Source organism: Nycticebus coucang, chromosome 15, assembly GCF_027406575.1.
Source record: "Nycticebus coucang isolate mNycCou1 chromosome 15, mNycCou1.pri, whole genome shotgun sequence".
Lineage (NCBI taxonomy): Eukaryota > Metazoa > Chordata > Mammalia > Primates > Lorisidae > Nycticebus > Nycticebus coucang.
The window spans coordinates 68,450,595-68,477,744 of record NC_069794.1 but is presented as its reverse complement, the minus strand read 5'-3'; the positions used below and the strand labels follow the sequence as shown (position 1 = coordinate 68,477,744).

The window sequence follows — 27,150 nt, the reverse complement described above, 5'->3', positions numbered from 1 at the left end:
TATATCTGGTTTAATTCACTTAACATAGTATCTTCAAGGTTTTTCAATGTTGTAGCATGTATTAGAACCTCATTCCTAGCTGGGTATAGTGGCCTGGGCCTGAAATCCTAGGTACACAGGGGGTGGGGGAAGATGGCTTTAGGCCACCAGCTGCAGACAAGCCTTGGCAGCATAGCCAGATCTCATTCTAAAAAGAAAAAAGAACTTTCTCTTCATGACTGAATGATATTCCACTGTATGGATATACCACATTTTGTTTATGCATTCATCAATTGACAGATATTTTGAGTTGTTGGAAATTATGACTAGGGCTGTTATGAACACGCATATATTTATTTTTAAAAGTGCTTTTATGTACAATTTTAATTGAAATTATGACAAACTTTTTCTGAATAAATACTGTGATTATTACTGTTGTAAATTATAACACAGCAATCATGTTGGGGAATCAGTATCAGTGTAGGTTCAATTGACTAGCATGTGTTAACCCAATCTATCATTTAAGACAGATCTTATTTGAAAGAACCTCTACTCAACCCTCTAAATATAATCACAATGAGCTATTGCAATAAGACATGGCAGCAGAAAAGGAATGATGTATGTTTTCACTTAATTATTACAATTTGGTAACAGAGAACATTTCTGTTGTGATAATAGTAATGTCAACTATGTCAGTGTAAAACAGTACTGTTTAACATAAAATCTGATGAAGATATTTTAGTGTACTGAAAACAGAACACTTTATTGTGAAATAAAGTTCCCTTAAAAGAGATAGTTTTTGAAAAGCTCATGTAATACATGTTGAGAATATTTGTCTATTTAAAACAAAGCAGCATATTAAAAGCATTTAGTCCCAGGTGGACAGTCTACTTGATTTAATTTTTATTGATAACGAGTGAATAAATCTCAATTTCTACTAGATTATCCTTTGTTAAGTGGCGTCTATTAGAATTTACAAATCAGTCTTTACAGAGTCCTTCGTGGACAATTAATTTCATTAAAAAACTTTACGTTCATCATCATAGTCTTTAACTTTAAACTGTAACATCACACGTCCATTTATTAATAGGCCGTGGTGTCACATAATCCTGAAACTGATTAAGTCTTAAGTGAACCATCCGTTTGGGTGGGAAAAATAACCGGCCCCATCAGTGGTAGTCCCAATAATAACCGCCTGGGCAAGAAGGCAGCGGCGTCGCTTCGCTATACGTGGAGTCTTGGAAATCGTTCAGCACCGTGACGTCCGCCCAAGACGTAGGTGTAGACTAGGAACAAAAGACGAGGCCCTCGTGGAGGTGGCCTGGGGGCGCGCCCTCCCCGGGGCGCACGGCGCCCTCCGCTCTTGGCTCGGCTCCCGGGCGCAGGGTCGCTCCCTGCGGGGCCCGCCCCTGGTGGGCGAAGCGATGGAGCGGGCTGTAGAGTGGCGCCTCCGCGGAGCCTCCGTCAACCGTTGAGGACCAGGAGACGGTGGCAGGCGGGGGAGAGGCCCGGGGCTGCGGACTGGAGTGCGGCGACGCCGCGGGACGCACCCGGGCAGGCGCCGTCCCCTCCAGCGAGCGGGAACCCCGCTCCAGGGGAGCCCTCAGCTCCCTCCATCTTAGCTGGGGGAGGCGGGGAGCGGCGTCTGGGGCTCTCCACCGTCGTGCCTGCTCCCACGGCCCCTCGGACGCAGACGCCGGAAGCTGGGGCCGTTCCCTTGGCCGAATGGCAGAGCCCAGTCGGGGCTTCTCGAGGACAAGTTTCCTGGCCCCACGGGGTTTGGTTTTGAATGGGGCCCAAGTCCCCACAGCAGATCCGACAAAATGGAGGACGTCGTCTCCTCCTGCAGCCATGACGGGAGGTGGGGGACTATTCCCCACCGGGGCGCGGCGAGGCTGGAAGCGCCTTCACCGTCCTCAGAGCGCCCGAGGTTCCACTGCACCCGCTGCCCCGACTTCCCACTCGGTCTGGCTTCAGTCCCTCTCCGGTCTCACCCCTCGCGGGGGCTTCAAGGAACTGAACAGGGAGGGCGCTGGGGCATCGAGGCCGCGTCTCTCCTCGGGCAGAGTCGTTGGGCGCCGCTGCAGCGGCCTGTGCGCCCAGGCTAGGGCAGGCAGCCTCGCCTCAGTTTCTGGGGCTGTCCTGGTCCCGGAGAACACCCTGTCCCTAGAGGCCGAGCGGCGGCCGGTGCGTAGGGCCACGAAACTCGGGTTCCAAACCTGGCGGATCCAGTGGGTGGGGGCGGGGTATCGGCTGGGAGGAGACGCGGACCCGAGCTGGCGGAGGAGGGAGTAGAACGGCAGGGCTGGGGGTGTGGCTCGCTCTGACGGATGGCCTCGCGGACCACCCTATCCAGGGGGGTCCGGAAAGAAGTCCAACACAGCCAATGGAGGTGCTCGAAATGCCTCCGCCTGCCCTTCCCGCTGGCCAATGAACACGCGAAGGGTGGGGCTTCCCCAGGCTCGGCTGCGCCGCCGCCTCCTCCGCCTCCTCCTCCTCCTCACCGGCGCTAAAGCCGGGACTGGACCGAGCGGAGTTGTGCGTGTCGCGGAAGGGGGGTGGGCCGGGGGAGGGGAGGTTCGTTCCACGGAGCCGCAGCCAGAACCGGGTGAGGCTTATCCCCGCTGTCTTTCCAGTCCAGGGCCACCGAGAGTGGGGGTGGCTGGGTGCAGCGCAGCCTCCGGAGGAGGAGGCGGAGGCGGAGGCGACTGGGGAGGCGGAGATGGGTGAGGGCAGCCTCCGGAGCCTCCCACCGACCCGGGATTAATACCCCGCGGCGCGGCCGCCGTCGCCGCCGCCGCGTCGGGCCTCCGGGGCTGCTCGGGGCTGAGCTCATGTCACAGGCGCTTTCTGGTGCGGCCCGAAGGGCTGCGCGAGTGCGGGCGAGGCCGGGAGGGCTGGGTGAGGCGGGCGCCGGAGGCGGGGGTCGCGGCGGCCGGCGGGGCGGGGGTGCCGGCCGGGGGAGGGGGTGTCGCGGGGTATTTTATTTTCTCTTCTGCGGGGGGGGCGGGGGGAGGGGTGCCCGGCCCGCGCTCGCGCTCTCGGGGCCGCGCTCCGTCCCTGGCCGCCGGAGCCGAGATCCCGGAGTTTTTCGGGGTGAGGGTGGCCGCCCGCGCCTCGCCGGACTCCCTCGCTCGCCCCGCTCTGCCCCGCTCTGCCCCTGCGCTGCTCTGCGCTGCTCTTGCTCCTCGCGTATTGTTTGGCTGGGTCTCTAATGGCGGACGGGGAGGCAGCGCTGCCGGCCGCCGACTGCAGGGGGGGCCAACCTCGGGCCCAGGGCAACTGCTGGGGGCAAATGTGGACGATGTGGGCCTCGCAGTGACGTGAGCAGCCCCTACCTCCGAACTGGTGCCGAGAGTGACGGGGATAACGCTGGGTGGGCAGATTTAGGAGGGAATATGAATCCCTCGCTGGCGTCGAGGCAGCGTTTGCCCTTCCCCCTCCCTTCCTAGGAGTAGGCTTCGTGCCCTCAGGCCGGTGCCTCCAGATTCAGCCTTTCACCTGAGTTTTGGCCCCCAAAATGTATTTGTGCTGTTTTGCTCCACTTACGCAGGAAGGGGCTATGGTGGGGGTAATAATCGGAGGACCGAACCTCCTTGACCTGTTATTCTCTTCTCTGCCTCCTTCTGGTGGAAAGGGTTTGGTTCTCCCACCAGGTTGGGTTTTCTTGATCCATTTTTCCATTTTTCCTCTCATCCTAGGACCAGGAATTGACTTCAACCCTATCTGGTGCATCTTTGCCAGAAAGTGAGGAGGAAAACACCCCCATTGTGAGTCCTTCGCTCCTAATTTGTTACTAATAGAGGACGTTGTCAGATTGTAGGGGTTCGGCCTTGGGACTCGTCCCTCCCCGTTGTTTTGAGGGGGAGGAGCTTCCCCTTGGGTGGCAGCTGCCCCCGGGGCGAAGCCTGGGTAATGGCTGGTGAGGCAGCTGGGAGTGGGCGCCGCTGTTTCCACCGCTGCATACGTCGCTCCTGCTGCTGCAATACCAACCTCAACAACCAGACGACGGGCTTCTGCAGCTGCTCACGTTACCGGGGAGGAGGGGTGGTGGGAAGGAGGGCATATTTCTGGTGCCCTCTAGAGTTCCCAAGTGGGAATTAAGTTATTCGTTTTAAATACTGTGCGTGCAACCATCTTTAATTTTTTTTTCCTTTAACAATGGATAATTGATTGAAGAGATTGGAAACATAGAAAGGACCATTTACTCTTTTATGTTTGATCTAACACACAAATCTGTAGTCATCTTATGGTTCATGAGTTGCTAGGGTTTTTTTTCATGTCTTTGTTTAGGAAAAGGGAGTTATCTCAGCTAGTACTATCTTAGTTCACCAACTAATATGTTGATCGTACCAGTGCGCTGTTCTAGTTACTCTCTTAGTCTCCCATTTTCCATGTTGATCAGTCTTCACTTAACATAATATTTGAATATGTTACCTGAAATTGTCATTTAATGTCTGAAATTTGTTGGTTATAAGGCAGTCTTGTCAGGTCCTAGAGAGTGAACCAGTTAAATTTCTTTCAGTCAATTGAAAGTAGTTTCAAAATACAAGTGAAATCAGCACTCTGGACACATTATATCTCTAGAGCTCATTGACATTGTAACTTGTAGATGTCCCTTAGAGGTGGGTCATAAGTGTAGTAGCTTATGTTTTAAGTTTTAAGTCCAGATGGGTCAAAAGGTGGTTAATTAATAATAATGATTTGCTGAATAGGATTGTGAAGGATGTTGTGAGAATGGTACAGTAGAGGATACTTTAATGCAGTATTTCCTTTAATATTAGCATGTAGCCTGCAGGGCAATAAAAATGGCATGAGTTAAGTCCCTGTTGTATGTCAGCCCAATTCTGATTTTTAAAAAAATGTTTATTATGGAGACTTTCAATTTCATGAGTAAGTATATTCATAGTAAGTACATAGTACTTTCAATTTCATGAGTATATTGAACTTTCATATACCCATCGTGCACATTCTAAAACTATTAATGTATGTCAAAACGAATTTTTAACATTTATTGAGCAATTTAATCCTCATGAAAGCCCAGTGATGTAGATATTGTTTTTCATTCCTAATTTGTAGAGGAGGAAACTGACATAGGAAGATACTGAGCTAGTTAGTATAGTAGTAGTTGGTAAAGCAGAGATTTGAACTTAAGTGGTTTGATTGGAGTTCAGCAACTATGCTTTACTGCTTTAATGTATGTAATGTATTTCACAAATGTAGAAATTGAGACGGTGAAAAAAATCCAAGATGAGTTTTCTCAGTCTATCTTTTCCTGAACAATAGGGTGTAAAGAAATACAAAATGCTTGTACCAGGTTGACTGCCCTTTTTTTTTTTAAAAGAAAGACAACTGGGTGGCGCCTGTGGTTCAGTGAGCAGGGCGCCGGCCCCATATGCCGAGGGTGGCGGGTTCAAACCCAGCCCCGGCCAAACTGCAACAAAAAAATAGCCGGGCGTTCTGGCGGGCGCCTGTAGTCCCAGCTACTCGGGAGGCTGAGGCAGGAGAATTGCCTAAGCCAAGGAGTTGGAGGTTGGTGTGAGCTGTGTGATGCCATGGCACTCCACCGAGGGCCATAAAGTGAGACTCTGTCTCTACAAAAAAAAAAAAAAAAGACAACCACAGTCATCAATTAGATTTTTTATATTGCCTTATGGAGCAGAATTAACATACTCTACTTCAGTGTGTCTGATTGTTTCCACATTCTCTATAATTTGTATGAATATAACTTCTCTAATGAGTTCAAAGCTTTCTTCAGGCACTCGATCATTCATTTGTAATGAATCAAGGGTCACATCTTTCAAGTAGATGGGTGATGCTTATCATGACATATTTTCACAAAAGATTTACCTTTGTAGGATTTCTTTCTTATTTGTGATTTTGATGGGGACGCTTGATAATTGGCTATGATTAGTAGATATTTGGAGATGAGGAACATCAAAAATGTATAATCAGGGCTTTTGTGTAATGTCAACACTTAATGTACGAATGGAAAGCAGTGATTCTTTTAAATACACCAACATGTGGTTCTTGGTTTTCTTAATGATTTAGCTCAGAATTAAAAATTTATTTATTTTAAAACACCAACTAGTGATGCAATAATGTGCTAGAGAGCAAGGTGAAGAGACCCTGACACTTTTTTTTTTTGAGACAGTCTCACTATGTCACCCTCAGTAGAATAAGTTACAGCTCACAGCAACTTCCAATTCTTGGGCTTAAACTTGATTCTCTTGCTTCAGCCTCCCAAATAGCTGGGACTACAGGTGTCTGCCACAATGCCTGGCTATTTATTTATTTATTTTTTTGTTGTAGTTGTCGTTTGGCAGGCCCGGGCTGGATTCGAACCTCTGGTGTATGTGGCTGGCGCCCTTAGCTGCTGAGCTACAGGTGCCAAGTCAGAGCCTGACACTTTTTTTTTTTTTTGTAGAGACAGAGTCTCACTACTTTATGGCCCTCAGTAGAGTGCCTTGGCATCAAACAGCTCACAGCAACCTCCAACTCCTGGGCTTAAGTGATCCTCCTGCTTCAGCCTCCCGAGTAGCTGGGACTACAGGCGCCTGCCACAACGCCCGGCTATTTTTTGGTTGCAGTTTGGCCGGGGCCGGGTTTGAACCCGCCACCCTCGGTATATGGGGCCGGCACCTTACCGACTGAGCCACAGGCACCGCCCAGAACCTGACACTTCTTAATTGACTTTGACTAAATAAATTATTATATAGTAATAACATTTATTGGTGCTTTTAGATGTATTTGGGAGGTATTTTGACAGTTGAAAATACTTTGCATATTTACGATATCTTTTTTCAGTGCATCCTTAATAGTATATATTCCCTCCCACCTATCCTTTTAAACATTTGGGGAAAAGATGAAAGTTAGTTTCTACCTGGGAAACTTGTGGCTTTCCTAGTCCTCAAGTATGGCCTTTTGACTGAATCCAAATTTTGTATAACAAGTCTTTTCATTAAAAGGGGTACAGCAGAAAAAGATGAAACTTTTCTTGCCTCCTTTAGTGCTTGCAAAAGAATGGTCTTGAAATCAGAAAATCATGGGTTCCCCACCCCTGGCAGGACTTTGATCACGTAAATCACCTCAAGTATCACACAGATGTTAACACATGAATGTTTCCTATTTTTGTTTGGATATGGAGCTTGTTTATACCATCTTTGCACAATAGTGATCACATTTTAAAGGTTTCTTGTTATTTTGCCCTTGTTTGAGGTACAAAAGTGTGTAAATGTGTATGAAATGCCAAAAGTCTACCTTTGATGTCAAAAGATGTAGTATATATAGTTAGAGATTTTTTATTTTCTGATTTTCTATTATCTATCTCCATCTCATTTGAGATATTATTAACATCATATATTAAGGGACATTTATTATAAGAATACTTTAGAATATTCAACTTGCATCTTTTTTTTTTTTTTAAGGGAATGCAAGGAGAGCTCAAACTCAAGTGTTTTTCTCAAAACACTTGGCCTGTCAAACTATTTTATGTAGGGCATTTCCAATTAGGAAAGAAATAGATTGCTTTGACTTCATGTATTTTCCTTTTTGAAAATTTCAGTTAGTTTTTTCATGTTCTTGACAGAGCATAAAATTGGGATTTTTTTTTTTTAATTGAACAGGACTTAGAAGTATTCAGCTCTAAAATTTCTTATGCAGAACTCCAGTATGTAAGACTTTGAAAGTTATCACTGAGAAAAATTGCTGTTGGATAGATCCATAACTTTGAATACAGGGATCTGGGTGACAGTTGCAGTATATAGCAGAACCTCCATAGTTGACAACCTCCGTGCATTGACCATCTCTTAAGTTGACCTAATTTTCATAGACTGGGCATGTGCCCTGTGTATGTGTCAATACAATAGGCCTAGTTCCTTATATTGACCACCTCTGCGTGTTGACCACAGTTTGCTACAGTCTCTTGGGTATGTTAATGGTGTATAAATTGAAAGAAGGGTTTTAACTGTTAGGTTTTATTTTTACCACTAAAAATAATTTAATTTTATTTTCACATTTTATTTTAGTTGTATACCAACAGGTATGTTTTATATAGTTGGAGTGGAAAATTTTTATCTTTGCAGCCTGTTTTTCTTAAGTCACTTTATAACCTTAGATTTCTCTTATTAAAATAGAGAAGAGGAGGCTGAGATGGGTGGATTGCTTGACCTGAGTTCAAGACCAGCTTGAGCAGGAGCGAGACCCCCATCTCTACTAAAAAATAGAAATACTAGCTGGGTATTGTGTCAGGTGTCTGTAGTCCCAGCTACTTGGGAAGCTGAGGGTTCACTTGAACCCAGGAATTTGAAGTCGCTGTGAGCTATGGTGCCATGGGAATCTACCAAGGATGACAAAGTGAGACTGTATGGAAAAAAATAAAGAGGAGGATCATCTTCATGGAGGCCAGCACTAAATACTTAGTAACAAGATGTGTTGGTCATCTTAAAGCATGTTAAAATTTGAATTTTTGCAACACATACCCATTGTTTTATTGAGAATTTTAAGGTATACTAATTTTTTGGATTAAGTTTTATATAATACATGAAGCATATCTGGAGCTGTAGAATAAATTTCTGTAAATGGTTGAAAAATCTGTTCATAGTTTAAAAATCAGTGTGGTCTGCAGAGAGGTTAGCAAAATCACTTGATGACATCATGTTTAAGGATTTGTTCTATTTATTTTTAATTTTTTGACAGTCCATTGAAAATTAAAAGTAAAACGTAGGTCACTGTGAAAGTTTTGAGATAGACTATATTATGGTCCATTATTTCACTTGTAGGACGCACAGTTGACAGCGTCCCTGAGTCTTCCATGTAAGTTTCAACTTGCTGGGGTTATAAGTAGTTACTGGGAGGGCTTCGTTTGTTTCCTTCTGTGTGGATTTTATGTTTCTTGATTTTTATGTATCACGGAACTTTTGTAATGACCCACGTAAACTTTAAGAAAAATTAATGGGGCTCCCGTGGCTAAAGTGGCTAAGGTGCCAACCACATATACCTGAGCTGGCGGGTTCGAATCCAGCCCGGGCCCGCCAAACAATAATGAGGGCTACAACCATAAGTAGCCAGGTGTTGTGGAGGGTGGCTGTAGTCCCAGCTACTTGGGAGGCTGAGGCAGGAGAATCGTTTGAGCCCAGGAGTTGGATAGAGGTTGGTGTGAGCTGTGATGCCACGGCATTCTACCCAGGGCAACAGCTTGAGGCTCTGTCTCAAAAAAAAAAAATGTGTATAAGCTGAAAGAAGGGTTTTTAACTGTTAGGTTTTATTTTTACTAATTTGGTTAATGCTCTGTAATTCATATTTGCTTTTTCTATAAATGTTTTAAGAATATATTTTGTATATTAGAAATAGGTAATGAATATTCAGTAGGAATGAATTTAAAAAAATCTTTTGCACATTTACGTTTCATTAGTGAAAGTTAAATCTTGTTTTTGCTTATTCTTGAAATATTACTGAATTATTGCTAGAGAATTTAGACTCTTCTCTTTAATATAAATAGGCTGTCAATAATCAGGTTTTCTCTCACTTGCCAGAGGGGCAAGATTTTTTCCCCTTCTAGTGTTCTGAGTGAATTTGAACATAAAATTTGTTTTCATGAATTTATAAATTAGTCTCAAGTGTTGTACAAATTTTTAATAAATTATTAAATATTTAAAATACTCTGATTTTAAAAGTTAATCATTGTAATCTTTTCAGATAAACTTACTAGGAATAGAATTAATTGTTGCAACTTTATATAAAAATGTTGAGAAAGCTCTGTTATAACTTTTCTAGTAAACTTATTTATGACCATATATTTAGATTGGATAAGAAAAACAGCTAATTTAGTAAAATTGTGATGCACAGTTAGAAGTTTCAGACAGAAGAATGTTTATAAGACATGTCTATAATAGAATGAGACAAATTCTTCAGTCTTTTAACTTTTAGTAAGTAATGCATATGTATATTACTTTTTGCTGTATTTACCTAGCTACCTTGTCTGGACTTATTAGTATAAATATTTAGAACTGGAATTTGTGGATAGGGTTGCTTAACATTAAAAAAGATCTTTTTCCTATAATACTGGAATAGTTTTATAATAATTTATTTCAAAGAGTCATGTCTTTTTCCTAGGAAGAGTAGTGTTTTTTGGAACTGCAAGCTAAAGCAGACTCAGTGCTCAGGGTAATGTAGAAGTCATTTATTCAACAGACTGGCCATTATAACACTAAAATCAAGTAGTTATAAAAGATGTATTCTGTTAATAGGGGGCTAGTAGTTTCTTTGGCTCTTTGCTTGGAAGGGTGTTTCATCTAAACTTCTGTTACTATGCTTCAGGACCCTAGCTTGAAATTAAATTTCTAAGATATTGGTTAGGCCCAGTGATGATCAAATTAGTGAATTGTGTTTCTAATTCTATAGAACTAAGAAGATATTTGAGTAAAAATGTAAATGTAGGTTATTTTTTAATTTTCTTCTCTTCTAGATTTTTACTTTTTTCCTTCTAAGCATGTCATTACTTAAAGATCTTTTAATTCTTCTGAACCCAGTGTGGTAGTTGAATTCTTTTTTTTTTTTTTTTCTTGAGACATAGTCTGATTCTGTTGTTCTAGGCTAGAGTACTGTGGTGTCATAGCTCATAGCAATCCTCAGACTCCGGGCTCAAGCATTCCTCCTATCTCAGCCTTTCAAGTAGCTGGGATTATAGGTGTGTGCCGCCACGCCCAGCTAATTTTTCTGTTTTTTTTTTTTTTTTTTTTTTTTTTAGTAGAGATGGGGTCTCATTCTTGCTCAGGCAGGTCTTGAACTCCTGAGCTCAAGCATTCCACCCACTTTGGCCTCCCAGAGTTCTGGGATTACAGGTATGAGCCACCTTGTCTGGCCCTGAATTCTTACATGTTTATGATTCTGTGTTTGTCTATTTTTCTTTCTTTCTTTCTTTTTTTTTTTTTACTAACGTGTTTGTCTATTTTTTAAGTAATGAAAAATTTGCCCTTGTTTTAGTTAAATAGATTCATTATAAAATTTAACTAGTTTTACCTAGACTTACAACTTTGATTACTGTAAATATTGTCTTACTTTCTACTTTTATTTTTGTTTGTTTTAATGTTGTATAGTAATCTGTTCCTTATCCAAATAAGTGTTAACTCCTGTGTAGGAAGTCATTCCACTCTTTATCTCCAGTTTTACATTGCTCATAGAAGAAAAGCCTCTACTTAGATTATTCTGTCTTCCATGACACAAACACCTGACTTATGTTATTCCATGTTCTTTCCATTTGTATATCACATTTTTCTGTCTTTGATGCTTACCTGGCTATTTTTATTCCCCTGGACTTAAGTTTCATTTGTCTTTCCCTTTCTGAACTCCTTTTGCATTTTTAAAAAAGACCACGTGTAGTGTATTGTGTCCTAAGTTTAATTCTGCTGTGCATCCTAGGGCACATTTCCAAATTTTAGTGAACTTGTAAATTTGGTAAGATGGGATGTGGGTGTGGATCTGGAGGTATGTTGGGGTCTTACGTGGAAATAGATCTAGTGAGGACTAGGATAAAAACTTAATTTTTTAGTTTTTTGAAAAGCTATTTTTCTTTCCTGAGTATTACTTAGGGGGTTTGCTGTATGACATGATTTGGGAATTAGACAGATTTGGGTTTAAATTTGCCTTGTCTGTGAAGGTACGTTAGGGGTGATGGAGTATTTTAAGACTGGATGTGTAGCTATAGAAGTATATACACTTACTAAAATTTGTCAAACTTTTTACAAAAATGAGTAAGTTTTACTGTTTGTAAAATATGCCTGACTAAAACTGTTAACAGTTTTTCTTTATCAGTTTCCAATTTGTGGTATCAGGCAAGTAATTTAACCTCTGAGCTGTAGTTTACTCATTTGACAAATGAGTATAGTAAGGCCTACTTTCCTGAGATTGCTGAGGTGAGGATTAAAAATAATACAGAGTATACTACTGGCCAATAGCAGGTGCTCACTTAATAGCAGTTAAGTTAAACATGCATATGCTGCTACAACTTGTAAGGTAAATTCACTGTGTGACTATATTTGATAGTGACTAGAGGTATTTATATTTTCTGCCTCACCGCCTCCCCTTTGTTGGCTCCTTCATTAGTCTACAAGTATGCTAAGTGATTGTGCTCTATATTCCAGAATCTCTACATCCTTTTTGAACTACTATTTATTTCTTCTTTTTCCTATACTATTTGAAATAAAACCACTGTCTAATTTGCACTCTCAGTGCTATACCAAATCTGCTCTTTTAGGTCCCTAGTCACAAATTGCCAAATCTTTTAACTTTTTTTTTGTCTTAATTTTTAACATTTGAAATTTAATGTTTTATCTCTTGAAACTCTTTGCTTGTGGGACTTTCTGTGGTCTCATACTTAGGACCACCCTCTTTACTTCCCTGCATTAGACTGTCAAATGTTGAGACCTTTAGGTGTCCTTACTGTCTAAGGTACTATCCTTAAATCTTGTTTGGCTTTGTACTTTTACCATGGTCCATTGTGTTGGAATACAGGGAATTTTTTTTTTTTTTGGCTGGGGCTGGGTTTGAACCCTCCACCTCCAGCATATGGGGCCGGCGCCCTACTCCTTTGAGCCACAGGTGCTGCCCCAGGGAATTTCTTCATAGGGAAATTTCTTATTATTATTTACTCTAGTCTACAGCTGGATTCTTCCTAAAGCTCAATTGGATCATATCACTAATTTTCTAAAAGCTTGAGGATTTCTCTTGACATGTGAAACAAAATAAGTATATTCTTATGTTTTTTTCCCCTTCGGTCATCATACTGATGTTTTGCATATATACTGTTAACTATCAATAGTGGGCATATTTAGCACAGTTTGACATACTTATAGTCTCTTGCTTATTTTTATGGCAGAAGTCTTTTGCTGACTGTTTGAATTCTAGTGGTCAGTATATTAGACTAGTTAGTTCATAATTCTTTGTTCCATTTGATTGGGAGGTAGTGTGGTGTAATGAGAGACATGTATAAGCTTTCGGTTTGTCATATAATAGCTGTGTGCTACAGGAAATTTACTTGAGTATATAGAATGGCTTACTCATCTGCAAAATGGAATAATAAGTTTATGATCTACTATAAGATAGACTTCAAGGTAGTTGTGATGAGAGTGGTATCAAGCATGTTTTTATTATTTCTGAAATTTTATTTTTAACTTCCTTTCCCTGAACTTTTTTTTTCTTTAAGTTACTCAAGCCCAGGCGATGCTTGAACTCAATGTCCCTGGTGTGTGGGGCTCACTGAGTTAAGGCGGCCAGTTTATTTTTAATTTCTTTTGAGACAGAGTCTTACTCTGTTGCCCAGGTTAGAATGCGATGGTATCAGCCTAGTCACAGCAACCTCAGACTCCTGGGTTCAAGTGATCCTCCTGCTTTAGCCCTCTGAGTAGCTGGGACTGCAGGTGCCCACCACAATCCTGGGCTAATATTTTCTATTTTTATTATAGTAGAGATGGGGTCCTGTTCTTGCTCAGGCTAGTCTTAGACCCCTGAGCTCAAGGTATCCTCCTGTCTAGCCTCCCAGAGTACTAGGATTATAGATCTGAACCCCTGTGCCCAGCCTTAAGCATACTTCTGTCATTGGTAATTATTATTGTATTAGATGTGTGAGGAAATTCAGAGATAACAGTAGAATTCAAGGCATTAAAGGGATTGAATAAAATACGTGAAATAAGACCTTGAGTGCCTTCTTTGCTTTGGTCTCATTTAAAAGAGATTTAAATATTTACTAGATAATTTAAAAATAGTACATTGAAGTGTAAATGATAGAATTTTCTGTTTACTTTTTGAAAGTTGTCTATTAATGGAGAAAACAGATTTTCTTTGGTATACTTGATGTTCTCTTTGTATTCCTTTCTTTCTTTTTCTTTTTTGAGACTCACTTTGTCACCCTCAGTAGAGTACTATGACATCACAGCTCAGCATCCTCTAGCTCTTGGGCTTAGGCAATTCTCTTGCCTCAGCCTCCTGAGTAGCTGGGACTACAGGTGCCCGCCACAATGCCTGGCTGTTTTTTGTTGCAGTTTGGCCAGGGCCGGGTTTGAACCCGCCACTCTCGGTATATGGGGCCAGATGGAGCCCTACTCACTGAGCCACAGGTGCTAACCGTTTGTATTCCTTTGATTTTTAAAAGCAATTGGTATAATTTCCAAAGAACATATCACAAGGAAAAACAGTGGTAAAAAATTGTCATGAGTTTTGAATCTTAAGAAACAGGCAATAGATTTTTATTTAATAATAATTGGTATTGGAGAAATAGATTCTCAGTACTGAAGTGTAGACTTTTTGAATCTTTGGTGTCATTTGCTTATTGATGCACCTATTGTTGTTTCTTTAGGTTAGATGAGGTCTTAATCATGGAACATTTGAAGTCATATAAAGAAGGTAATTTTTTTTAAAAGCCCTCTACTCCTTTGTATTTAAACAGTATGGAAAATTGGTTATCAAAAATAGTCACTATATCAGATCATAGATTTGGAATACCAAGTGGTCATTGGAATAAATGAATGTTTTGATGATTTGTTTCCAAAACAACATATGTAGTTTGAACTTTAGTTGGTATTGTTGTGTTTTTTAAACTTATGTTTGAAGAAGGAAGTATGAGTTTTTATTTAACAACTTTGGTTAAATAAAACCAAACCTCTTTGGTTAAGAGGAACATAAGGATAGGATATAATAACCTTTTATTAGGGATTAAGATTAGGCCATGTCAATTTACAGGTGTCCCCAAGGTCACCATACATATTTACATGGGGAAAATGGGAAATTGTAGCTAAATGCACCTTCGTTTATAAAATATTCATTACAGAACTTTATAAAAGATTTACAAAATATTTATGTGTTCATACATAAATTTAAAAATATTTAAAATATAATGCAATATAAAATATAAATTGTTAATTTTTTTGTGTATGATGACCTTTGGGACACTCTACTTTAATTGTGTAGATGAATAGAGAAGTAATAAAAAGCCATAACCAAAGACATCGGACAGTTTGTTGCATCTTTTGAGGAAGTTATTCTAATTTCCTTTTTTATAATGAGGAAACTGAAGGTTCAGGAGTAAAGAAGTGATTGTCCTGTGACTTATAGGAAGGGAAAGAACCAGAGTTCAATGAGATTCCAGAAGAGTAGCAAAATGCTCAAACTACAAAACCCAGAGAGGTTATTTTTTACCTATTTTTTTTTTTTTTTTTTTTTTGTAGAGACAGAGTCTCACTGTACCGCCCTCGGGTAGAGTGCCGTGGCGTCACACGGCTCACAGCAACCTCTAACTCTTGGGCTTAGGCGATTCTCTTGCCTCAGCCTCCCGAGCAGCTGGGACTACAGGCGCACGCCACAACGCCCGGCTATTTTTCTGTTGCAGTTTGGCCTGGGCTGGGTCCGAACCCGCCACCCTCGGCATATGGGGCCGGCGCCCTACTCACTGAGCCACAGGCGCCGCCCTACCTATTTTTTTTTTTAAAGAAAAGTATTCATTGAGTAAATTATTGACTAAGCATTATGTTAAGTTCAGTGACAGGCAATAAGAACACAGGTCTTTGCTCTCCTGGAGCATATAGTCTAATGGGGGTTACAGATTATGAATAAATAAGCATAATTACCAACTGGATAAATACAACCGAGGAAATATGTGTCATCTGAGAGTGTAACAATGGAGACCTAATGTAAACCAGCAATGAATTAGTGGAGTAGTTTGGACACAGAAGGACCTTTAAGAGAGTGATGTTTAAGCTCAGACTAGAAAGAAAAGTATACAAAAGGAGTCTTTTAGGCAGAGGAAGATTCTGAGGTGAGGAGGTTGGGCCTTTCTTTCTATGAACCAAAAGAAGGTGTAGTTTAGTAAAGAGTAGGGCTGAAAGTGAGCTTGAGCCTGAATTATAGTCAGGAATTACACGAGTCAGGGAAAGAATTGTAGGTTTTCTCCTAAATATAGTGAAAAGCCATGTAAGAATTGAATGGGGTAGTCTGATTTAATTTTTAAAAAGATCTTTGAAAATTCTGGGAAACATAGTGTGTTATATTAGCAGAAAAATGATGGTGGACTACAAGTGCTGAGAGGCATCAATAGAGATGGGTAAAAGTGGTTATTTTCAGGATGTATTTTGGAAGTAGGGAAGGACGTGGTGATGGTGCACTGTAGGTGAAGAAAAAAATGGAGAACGACCTTCAGATTTCTGGTGTTAGTAGCTAGACTTCTCGAAATGGCAACAAGCGGAAGAGAAGCAGATCGAGGAGGAAAGAACACTTTTTTTTGGAGACAAGGACTTGTTCTGTTACCCAGACTAGAGTGCAGTGGTGTTAGCCTAACTCATTGCCACCTCAGTGAGTGCAGTGATGAGGCCTAACTCATTGCTCCTGCCTCAGCCTTCCAAGTAGCTAGGACTACAGGCATGTGCCACCCTGCCTACTTTTTCTATTTTTTGTGGAGATGGGGTCTTTTTTTTTTTTTTTTTAAACATGGCTGTGTACATTAATGCAATCATGGGGCATCATGCACTGGTTTTATATACAATTTGAAATATTTTCATCAAACTGGTTAACATAGCCTTCCTGGCATTTTCTTACTTATTATGTTAAGACATTTATATTCTGCATTTAGTAAGTTTCACATGTACCCTTGTAAGATGCCCCGTAGGTGTGGTCCCACCAATCACCCTCCCTCCACTCATCCTCCCCTCTCCCCTCCCTGTCCCCCTTCCCCTTTCCCCCTATTCTTAGGTTATAATTGGGTTATAGCTTTCTTATGAAAGCTATAAGTTAGTGTCATAGTAGGGTTGAGTACATTGGATACTTTTTCTTCCATTCTTGAGATACTTTGCTAAGGAGATGGGGTCTTGCTCTTGCTCAGGCTGGTCTCAAACTCTTGCTCTCAAGCGATCCTCTTGCCCAAAGTGCTAGGATTACAGACATGAGCCACCACACCTGGCACTGTGATACATTTTGAGTGAGGTAAACTTAAGGAGTCTGGGGTATTAAGGTATTATTTAAAATGACAGTAGTGGATTAGATCGCTAAAGAAAGCTAAAATTACTTTTAAAGTACCTTGTAGTTAAATTTTGGTCCCTTGTGAGAGAAGAGATTATTTCTTACCCCAAGAAAGCCTGTTCCCTAGAGATACTTAAATGAATTGTTCATTTATTTATTAGATTAAAGGGATTTTTGTTTAGACTCTGTCATAACCCTTGAATAGATTTTTAGTACATGAATTAAATGAGTACATGAATTAAATGATTCCTATCAGCTTCTAAAGCCAGAGTGGTGAGTGGTGCTTGTAGATCAGTGGATAGGGCACCGGCCACATACACTGAGGCTGTTGGGTATGAACCTGGCCCGGGCCTGCTAAACAGCAATGACAACTGCAACAAAAAAGTAGCAGGGCACCTGTAGTCCCAGCTACTTGGGAGGCTGAGGCAAGACTTTGAGGTTGCTGTGAGCTGTGACTCCACAGCACTCTATTCAGGGTGACAACTTGAGACTGTCTCAGATGAATAAAAAAATAAAGCCAGGGTGGCATTGTTTTAGGCTGGTCCCCAGTGCCCAAGCCTCTATTGGCCTGTGGTCTGTTGGAACCAGGAAAGTGGCAGCATTAGATTTTTATAGGAGCGTGAACCCTCCTGTAAACTGTACATGTGAGGGAACTAGGTTGCATGTTCCTTATGAGAATCTTGTTTTTTTTCTTTGAGTTTCACTATGTTGCCCTTGGTAGAGTGCTGTGGTGTCACAACTGACAGCAACCTCAAACTCGTGGGGTTAAGCGATTCTCTTGCCTCTGCCTCCCAAGTAGCTGGGACTACAGGCGCCCACCACAAAGCCTAAGTATTTTTTTGTTGCAGTTGTTTAGGTGGCCGGGCCTGGCCTGGGCTGGGTTTGAACCCGCCACCCTCAGTGCATGTGGCTAGTGTGGTAACCACTGTGCTACGGGCGCCGAGCCCAATTTTTATATTTTTAAATCTTACAGTTCTTTTCTGTTATGTAAATTTTTTAACCTAATGGGGAAAATTGATTTCATTATTGCTATAAATAGTAATAGCTATAGCAAAAAGTGTGCAAGGCTTTTTTTTTGAAAAAAGCCTGTCATCCTGGTAGAGTGTCATCCTGGGTAGAGTGCTGTGACATCACAACTCACAGAAACCTCTAGCAGCTCACAGCAATCTCCAGCTCCTGGGCTTAAGTGATTCTCTTGCCTCAGCCTCTCAAGTAGCTGGGACTACAGGCGCCCACCACAATGCCTGGCTATTTTTTTTTTTTTTTTTTGGTTGTAGTTATCATTGTTTGTCAGGCCCCGGCTGGATTCGAACCTGCCAGCTCTGGTGTATGCAGCTGATGCCTTAGCTGCTTGAGCTACAGGTGCCAAGCCAAGTGTGCAAGACTTTTATGAAAGAAACTATAACACAATACTGTAGGATGTACAAGAAGACCTCAATGAAAAGATACGCATATGTCTGAATGGGAAGAATTCAATAACATGAAAATGTTAATTTGTCCATAAATTAAGGTATAAATTTAATGAACCTTTAATCAAATCCCAGCATATGTGTACATGGTACTAACTTTAAAAAGTAAAATAGGGGAGACAAGGAAGACTCTTTGACCCAGCTAATTCTTTCTTGGAGGCAAACTACTATTGGCATTTTTTGGGGTATTTTTTCAGAGGTGTGTGTTGCTATCTCCCATTGTTCTGTACCTCCTTGTTTGCATTTAATTTATATGTAAGGTTCATGATCCTCATGTAAGTACATTTAGAGTTACTCCACGTTTCCAGGGCTGCTTAGTATTTTATTGTATATGCCTTTGTCATCATTAATTTTACGAGATGTCTGTTAAGAGACATTTAGGTTGTTTAAATCCTTTGATTTTAAGTTTTACCATGAGTATCCTTCTATATTTTATCCTTTAAAATACGTGGTAATATATGTGTGAGATGGATGCCTAGCAGTGGAATTGCTTGGTTGGAGAAATACTAATATTCTTTGAGTTGCCCTCTATAGAGGTTATACCAATTTGACAGTTGACCCTGTGAATTCTTGTTACATAGGACATTGTTAAACCTTTTAATCTTTGTCAGTAGAAGAGAAAATTGGTGACCCTTAGTGTTTAAATTTGTATTTCTCTTAGGTATTTTATATATTTAAGAGCTGGATTTCCTTTTTTTGTGAACTATTTTTTTTTGTCTTTTTATTCTGTTTGTGGATTTATCCCATTGATTGTACGGACTTTGTGTCTTTGTTTTTTCTATTTTTTAATTTTTTAAAAATTTCAGATCAAATTTATGAATCACTTGGTACCTGCCCCAAGTGATTAGGTAATAGTGTTTGTATTTGTTAGTTAAGGTCCCTGTTGTAGTTGTGCCCCTCACCAAAGAGGTGTGCCAATATAGCCTTACGTTGTGCTTATTAGGTGAGAGCACACCAATCCCTGTTCCTCTTCCCCATGTCCCCAGTTTGAATTAAATTGAGTTTTTCTCTTTGTGTGGGCGTGTATTAGTCTGTCTACTGGCTTCATTTTACTATTGAATACATTGGATACTTGCTTTTTCATTTTGGGGTTACTTTACTAAAGAGAATGTTCTCAACTTCATCCATGTTAATACAAAAGATGTAAAGTCTCTTTATGGCTGAATAGTATACCATGGTATACATATACCACAATTGATTAATCCATTCATATGTTGATGGGTACTTGGGTTGATTCTACATCTTGGCAATTGTATATTGAGCTGCAGTAAACAATCTAGTGCAAATGTCCTTATTGTAAAATGCTTTTTTCCCTTTCTGGGTAGAGATACCTAGTAATGGGATTGTGGATTGAAATGGAAGGTCTATTAAGTTCTTTGAGGATTCTCCATACTTCTTTCCAAAGAGGCTGTATTACTTTGTAACCCCACCAACAGTGTAATGTGTGTTTATTTTTTAAGGATATAAGTTACAAATTCTTTTTTTCCTAGTTTATCATCATGTTTTTGGTATTTCTTCTCCCTGTACAGTATGGTCTGTATTTTTCTTTTTTTAAAAAAACTGTAGTAAAATTTTAAGAAAATTTGCCATTTTTACCATTTTTAAGTGTACATAATTTTTTAGCATTAAGTATAATCACAGCATTTTTCAAAGATCACCACTGTCCCTTTCCAGAATACTTTGATCATTCCAAACAGAAACTCTGTATTCATTAAACAATCCCATTCTACCTTTGTCTTTATGAATTTGCCCATTATATATAAGTACCTCATAAGTGGAATCACAGTATTTGTCCTTTGTGTCTGGCTTATTTCACTTAATGTAATGTTTTCAAGGTTCACCCAGTCTGTGGTATATGTTAGAATTTCATTCATTGTTAATGCTGAGAAATACTCTGTTGTATATATATAAAACATTTTTTCTTACCATTCATTTGTTGGTAATGACAAGTAGGAGGTCATTACTTAAGTGTTGATGGCCTTGTAAGTGGATTCTACCTTTTGTCCATTGTGAAAAATGCTGCTGTGATTATTGGTGTGATAAGCATCTGTTTTGAGTCCTCACTTAAAATTCTGTTGGGTAAAATGCCTTGAAGTTGATAAGTCATATGTTAATTCTATATATGACTTTTTGAGGAACTGTCAAACTGTTTTCCACAGTGCTGTGCCATTTCAGGTTCTTACCAGCAATGCAGAAAGGTTCCAATATCTGGAGATCCTTGCCATCACTTACTTCCTTTATTTTGTACCTTAATATCCATTTTAATGTGCGTGAAGTATTTTGATTATTTATTTTTGAGACAGGGTCTCATTCTGTCATCCTGGGTAGAATGTCGTTGTGTGATGTCATAGCTTACAGCAACCTCAAACTCTTGGGCTCAAGTGATCTTCTCGCCTCAGCCTCCTGAGTAGCTGGAACTTCAGGTACCTGCCCCAACACCTGGCTGGTTTTTAGTAGAGATGGGGTCTTGTCCTTGCTCAGGCTGGTATTGAACTCCTGAGGTCAAGCAATACACCTGCCTCAAGCCTCCCAGAGTGCTAGGATTATAGGCAAAAGTTACCATGCCCAGCCCCTTTTTAAATTTTAATTGTGGTAAAACCCTTATAGACAAATTTATTATCTAAGCACTTTTAAGTGTAGAGCTCAGTAATAAGAATATTTTACATTGTCATGCAACAGATGTCCAGCAATTTTTCTTTCTTTTTTTTTGTGGTGACAGAGTCTCACTTTATCGCCCTGAGTAGAGTGTGGTGGTGTCACACAGCTCACAGCAACCTCCAACTACTGGGCTCAGGCGATGTCTCTCCTCAGCCTCCCGAGTAGCTGGGACTACAGGTGCCCGCCACAATGCCCAGCTATTTTTCTGTTGCAGTTTGGCCGGGGCTGGGTTTGAACCCACCACCCTTGGTATATGGGGCTGGCGCCCTACCCACTGAGCCACAGGTGCCACCCAGTGTGCAGAAATGTTTCAATTTGCAAAACCCAACTCTACCCATTAAACAATTCCCCATTTATCCCTTGTTCCAGACCCTAGCAACTATCATTTTACTTCCTATTTCTATGGATTTGACTACTTTAGATATTTCATATAAGTGCAATCTTTTTGTGATTAGCTTTTTTCATATAGCATGATGTCCTCTTGATTCTTCTATGTTGTAGCACATGTAAGTTTCCTTTTTAAGGCTGAATATTATTTTGTGTATGGGTACACACATAGTTAAGTTTGTGAACTCATTCTGGAAAGAAAATACATACCTCATTGTTGAAGGTCACTATAGTTACCTTCACAGTACTACCTTTGGGAAGCTATGCACTGACACGACTGCCTAGGTTACCACTCTTCAAAGTAATTTTGGAACTCTTTTTGGAATGGTCATTGTATTACCTGTGATGTCCTGAATGTCATCAAAATGTCTTCTTTTAAGTATTTCCTTTATCTTCAGGTAAAGAAAAAGGTCATTGGGGGCCAGATGAGGTGAGTAGGAAGGGTGTTTCAGTGCACTTATTTGATTACTGGCTAAAAACTCCCTCATAGACAGGAGTTTTTCACCATGTGAGCTGGCGCATTGTTGTGATGCAAGAGTCACACCTTTCTCATGCCAGGATTTTTCAGTTAAGATTTTCTTGTTTCTGGGCGGCACCTATGGTTCAGTGAGTAGGGCGCCAGCTCCATATACCGAGGGTGGCAGGTTCGAACCTGGCCCTGGCCAAACTGCAACAAAAAAAATAGCTGGGTGTTGTAGTGGGCGACTGTGGTCCCACCTGCTCCGGAGGCTGAGGCAAGAGAATCCCCTAAGCCCAAGAGCTAGAAGTTCCTGTGAGCTGTGACACCACGGCATTCAACCGAGGGCGACAAAGTGAAACTTTGTCTGTAAATTGAAAAAAAAAAAAAAAAAAAGATTTTCTTTGGTCTGTTATGCTTGTCACAGTCCGCTAATGATTTTTTTCTTTTTTTGAGACAGACTCTCTGTTTCCTTGGGTAGAGTATGGTGGCATCATTATAGCTCACAGCAACCCCAAACTCTTGGGCTCAAGTAATCTTCTTGCCTCAGCCTTCGGTGTAGTGGGGACTACAGGCGTGTGCCTCCATGCCCAACCAGTTTTTCTATTTTTAGTAGAGACAGGGTCTCGCTTTTGCTCAGGCTCGTGTCAGCTGCCAATATTGATGTACAATTTGATGAATTTTTACAACATTTTCAACAGTTCTGTTTGTTGGTGGTGGTTCTGACCCATCTTTGTCAGTGATGCTTTCTCTTCCCTCAGACGAAAGTTTAATCCATTTGTACACTGCTATTTTCTTCATGGCATTATCCCCATAAACTTGGACTAACATTCCATCTTGATTTTATTTCCACTCCTGCCAAGTTTAATAAGAAATTTACGAATGTTTGTTTGTTGCTCTAATTCAAGCTCCAGCATTCTTACAATAGCATACAAAAACACACAGCAATAATAATGAATGCCTCTCAGTAACACACCCCCACACATCCATGCAAACACAGAAATGAGACACTGATACACCAAGGTTATGAAACCTTACAGGGTTTGTACAGTGCTGCCAGTGTAAGGGCACAGTGACAAGTTTGCACACTTAATTATCAGACCTTGTATATGGAAATATATATGTCTGTGTCTGTTAGGTTTAGTTGGTTTATAGTTTTGTTCAAGTCCCTTCTATTTCGTTATTGATTTCCTATTTGTTTATCCTATCCATTATTAATACCATAGAAGTATTTCTCCTTTTAATTCTGGTAATTTTTGCTTTTGTGTATTTTGGAGCTTGTTAGGGGTTTATATGTTTAGAATTGTCCTATCTTCTTTTTTTTGTGATTCATTTTTATTATTATTTTATTCTATTTTTTTGAGACTGAGTCTCAGTGTATCGCTCTTAGTAGAGTACTTTGGCATCACAGCTCGCAGCAACCTGAAACTCTTGGGCTCAAGCAATTCTCTTGCCTCAGCCTCCCAAGTGGCTGGGACTATAGGTACCCACCACAGCGCCCAGCTATTTTTAGAGATGGGGTCTTGCTCTAACTCACGCTGGTCTCGGACCTGTGGTGTCCGGTAATCCACCTGCCTCGGCCTTCCAAGTGTTGAGATTACAGGAGTGAGCCACTGGGCCTGGCCTGTCCTATCTTCTTGCTGGAATTAAGCTTCTATCAATACATATTTTTGTTGCTTGTACCTTTTTAGATGTAATTAATTTTGTCTGATATTGGTATAGCCACTGCAGTTATCATTTGGTTAATATTTGTATATAATTTCTTTTCTATCCTTGTACTGGCAATCACTTTGTCTTTGTTCTAAAGTAAGTCTCTTGTAGATAATATATAAATGGGGCATGTTTTTAAAATTTGATCTGCCAGTCTCTTAAAATTGAAGAATTTAATCAATTTAAGATAATTACTGATAAGGAAAGGACTTCTGCAGTTTTACTATTACTTTTCTGTAAGTCTTATGTTTTTTTTTTCTATTTTCTCTATTAATTGCCTTTTGTATTAAAATTTTTTTCTAGTTTCCATCTTGGGTTTTTTTTTTTTTTTTTTTTGAGACAGTTTCACTTTGTTACCCTTGGTAGAGTGCCGTAGTGTCACAGCTCATAGCACCCTCCAGCTCTTGGGCTTAGGCGATCTTGCCTCAGCCTCCTGAGTAGCTGGGACCATAGGCGCCCACCACAACACCCAGCTATTTTTTGTTGCAGTTTAGTTGGGGCCAGGTTTGAACCTGTCACCCTTGTTATATGGGGCTGGCGCCCTACTCACTGAGCCATAGGCACCGCCCTCCATCTTGATTCTTGTTTTTCCTTTTCTGTTTATTTAAAAATATTATTATTATTTCTTTTGTTGGTTACTTTGGGGATTAAAATAGCCACCTTAAATTTACAACATTACAAATAATTTAGTTTCAACATTATAGAAACCGCTATATATCTCTGGCCTCTTTACATTATTGTCATGGATCATGTCTTTATACATTGTATGTTCATTAATATAATTTTTGTTTTAACTGTTGGGGATTCATTGAGAGTACAAGAAACCAGGTTACACTGATTGCATTTGTTGGGTAAAGTCCCTCTTACAATCGTGTGTTGCCCCCAAAAGGTGTGACACACACCAAGGCCCCCCCCCTTCCTCTCTCTGCTCGTCCTTTCCCCACCCCTCCCTCCTCCTTTTTCTCTCTGCTTTCCCCTTCCCTCACTATATCATTAATTGTCTTCATATCAAAATTGAATACATAGGATTCATGCTTCTCCATTCTTGTGATGCTTTACTAAGAATAATGTGTTCCACTTACATCCAGGTTAACACAAAGGATGTAAAGTCTCCATTTTTTTCTTTTTATTATTAAATCATAGCTGTGTACATTAGTGCAATCAAGGGGTACAATGTACTGGTTTCATATACAATCTGAAATATTCTCATCAAACTGTTCAACGTAGCCTTCATGGCATTTTCTTAGTTATTGTATGTACACATTTGTATTCTGCCTTTAGCAAATTTCGCCTGTACCCATTCTAAGATGCACCATAGGTGTGGCCTCACCCATTACCCTCCCTCCATCCTAACCTCCCCCTTCCCTTCCCCTTCCTTGGCCCTTTCCTCATAGTCTTGTGCTGTAGTTGGGTTATAGCCTTCATGTGAAAGCTATAATTGAGCTTCATAGTAGGGCTGAGTGCATTGGATAATTTTTCTTCCATTTCTGAGATACTTTCCTAAGAAGAATATGTTCCAGCTCCATCCATGTAAACATGAAAGAGGTAAAGTCTCCATCTTTCTTTAAGGCTGCATAAAATTCCATGGTATACATGTACCACAATTTGCTAGTCCATTCGTGGGTTGATGGGCACTTGGGCTTCTTCCATGACTTAGTGATTATGAATTGGGCTGCAATAAACATTCTGGTACAGATGTCTTTGTTATATTGTGATTTTTGGTCTTTTGGGTATAAACCTAGTAAAGGAATTATAAGATCGAATGGCAGGTCTATTTTTAGGTCTCTAAGTATTCTCCAAACATCCTTCCAGAAGGAACGTATTAGTGTGCATTCCCACCAGCAGTGTAGGAGTGTGCCCTTTTCTCCACATCCACACCAACATCTCTGGTTTTGGGATTTTGTTATGTGGGCTACTCTTACTGGGGTTCGGTGATATCTCAAAGTAGTTTTGATTTGCATTTCTCGGATGATTAAGGATGATGAGCTTTTTTCATGTCTTTGCAGATCGTGTGTCTGTCTTTTAGAAAAGTTTCTCTTCAAGTCCCTTGCCCACCCTAAGATGGGATCACGTGTTCTTTTCTTGCTAAATACGTGTATCCATTTTTTTTTAATGGCTGAGTAGTATTCCATGGTGTACATATGCCACAGCTTGTTAATCCATTCCTGGGTTGGTGGGCATTTAGGCTGTTTCCACATTTTGGCGATTGTAAATTGAGCTGCAGTAAACAGTCTAGTGCAAGTGTCCTTATGATAAAAGGATTTTTGTTCTTCTGGGTAGATGCCCAGTAATGGGATTGCAGAATCAAATGGGAGGTCTAGCCTGAGTTCTTTGAGGTTTCTCCATACTTCCTTCCAAAAAGGTTGTATTAGTTCATTAATATAAATTAAAAATTATCATTTTATACTTTTGTCTTTTAAATAAAAGTAGAGAAGTAATTACCTAAATTACATTAACACTGGATTTTCATTTACCTATGTAGGTACCTTCGCTTATGTTGTTTCTTCTTATGGTGTTGAGTTACTACTGTTCAGCATATTTTCATTTTTGCTTGAAGGACTCTTTAGCATTTCATGTTAGGCAGATTTTCAGGAAATGAACTTCCTTTGTTTTTGCTTATTTGGAAATATCTTAATCTCTCCTTATTTTTTATTTTTTATTTTTTTCAGTTTTTGTCTGGGGCTGAGTTTGAACTCTCCACCTTCGGCATATGGGGCCAGCACCCTACTCTTTTGAGCCGCAGGCACTACCCTAATCTCCCCTTAATTTTGGGGGAATATCTTTGCTGACTATAGAATTCTTTGGTGGATAGATTGATTGACTGCTGGCTTCCATAGCGTCTGATGGGAAAAAGCTTATTCTCTAAATCGTCTTATTGAGGATCTCCTGTACATTGTAAATCACTTCTCTTGCTGCTTTCACAATTTCTGCTGTCTTTGGGATCTACAGTGTGTCATGATAAGGATATCTTTGAGTTTATCCTGACTTCGGAGTTTATTGATCATCTTGTGTGTATCTTCATATTTGGGAAAGTTTTGGCCATTTTTTCTTCAAATGATTTGGTAACTCTGGAAGTGTGATCTCCCAGTCTTTATAGATTGCTTATTGTTACTTGTTGAGAGGTAGAGCTATGCAGTGTAACTTTCCTTAAACTTTTTTTTTTTTTTTTTGAGACAGAGTCTCACTATGTAGCCCTGGGTAGAGTGTGGTGGCGTCACAGCTCTCAGCAACCTCAAATTCTTTGGCATAAGCTATTCTCTTGCATCATCCTCCCAAGTAGCTGGGACTATAGGCACTTGCCACAATGCCTGGCTATTTTTTTGCTGTAGTTGTCATTGTTGTTCAGCAGGCTCGGGCTGGGTTCAAATCTGCCAGCCCCAGGTATGTGGCCGGTGCTCTAACCACCGAGCTATGGACACCGAGCTTTTTTTTTTTTTTTTTTTTTTTAACTCTAGCTAGTAAATTTATTATTTTTTTTTTATTGTTGGG

At 40.5% G+C, this 27,150-nt stretch overlaps 1 protein-coding gene across 3 annotated transcripts in view; it reads left to right on the top strand.

The window, feature by feature from the left end:
- The first annotated feature begins 3,061 nt into the window (after positions 1-3,061).
- Positions 3,062-27,150, top strand: part of ZMYM2 (zinc finger MYM-type containing 2) — a 110,594-nt gene continuing 86,505 nt past the window's right edge. For all 3 annotated transcript variants that reach the window (XM_053563364.1, XM_053563361.1, XM_053563360.1), the window contains exon 1: positions 3,062-3,749. The gene's annotated coding sequence lies outside the window, so the exon portion shown is untranslated. The remainder of the gene's footprint in view (positions 3,750-27,150) is intronic.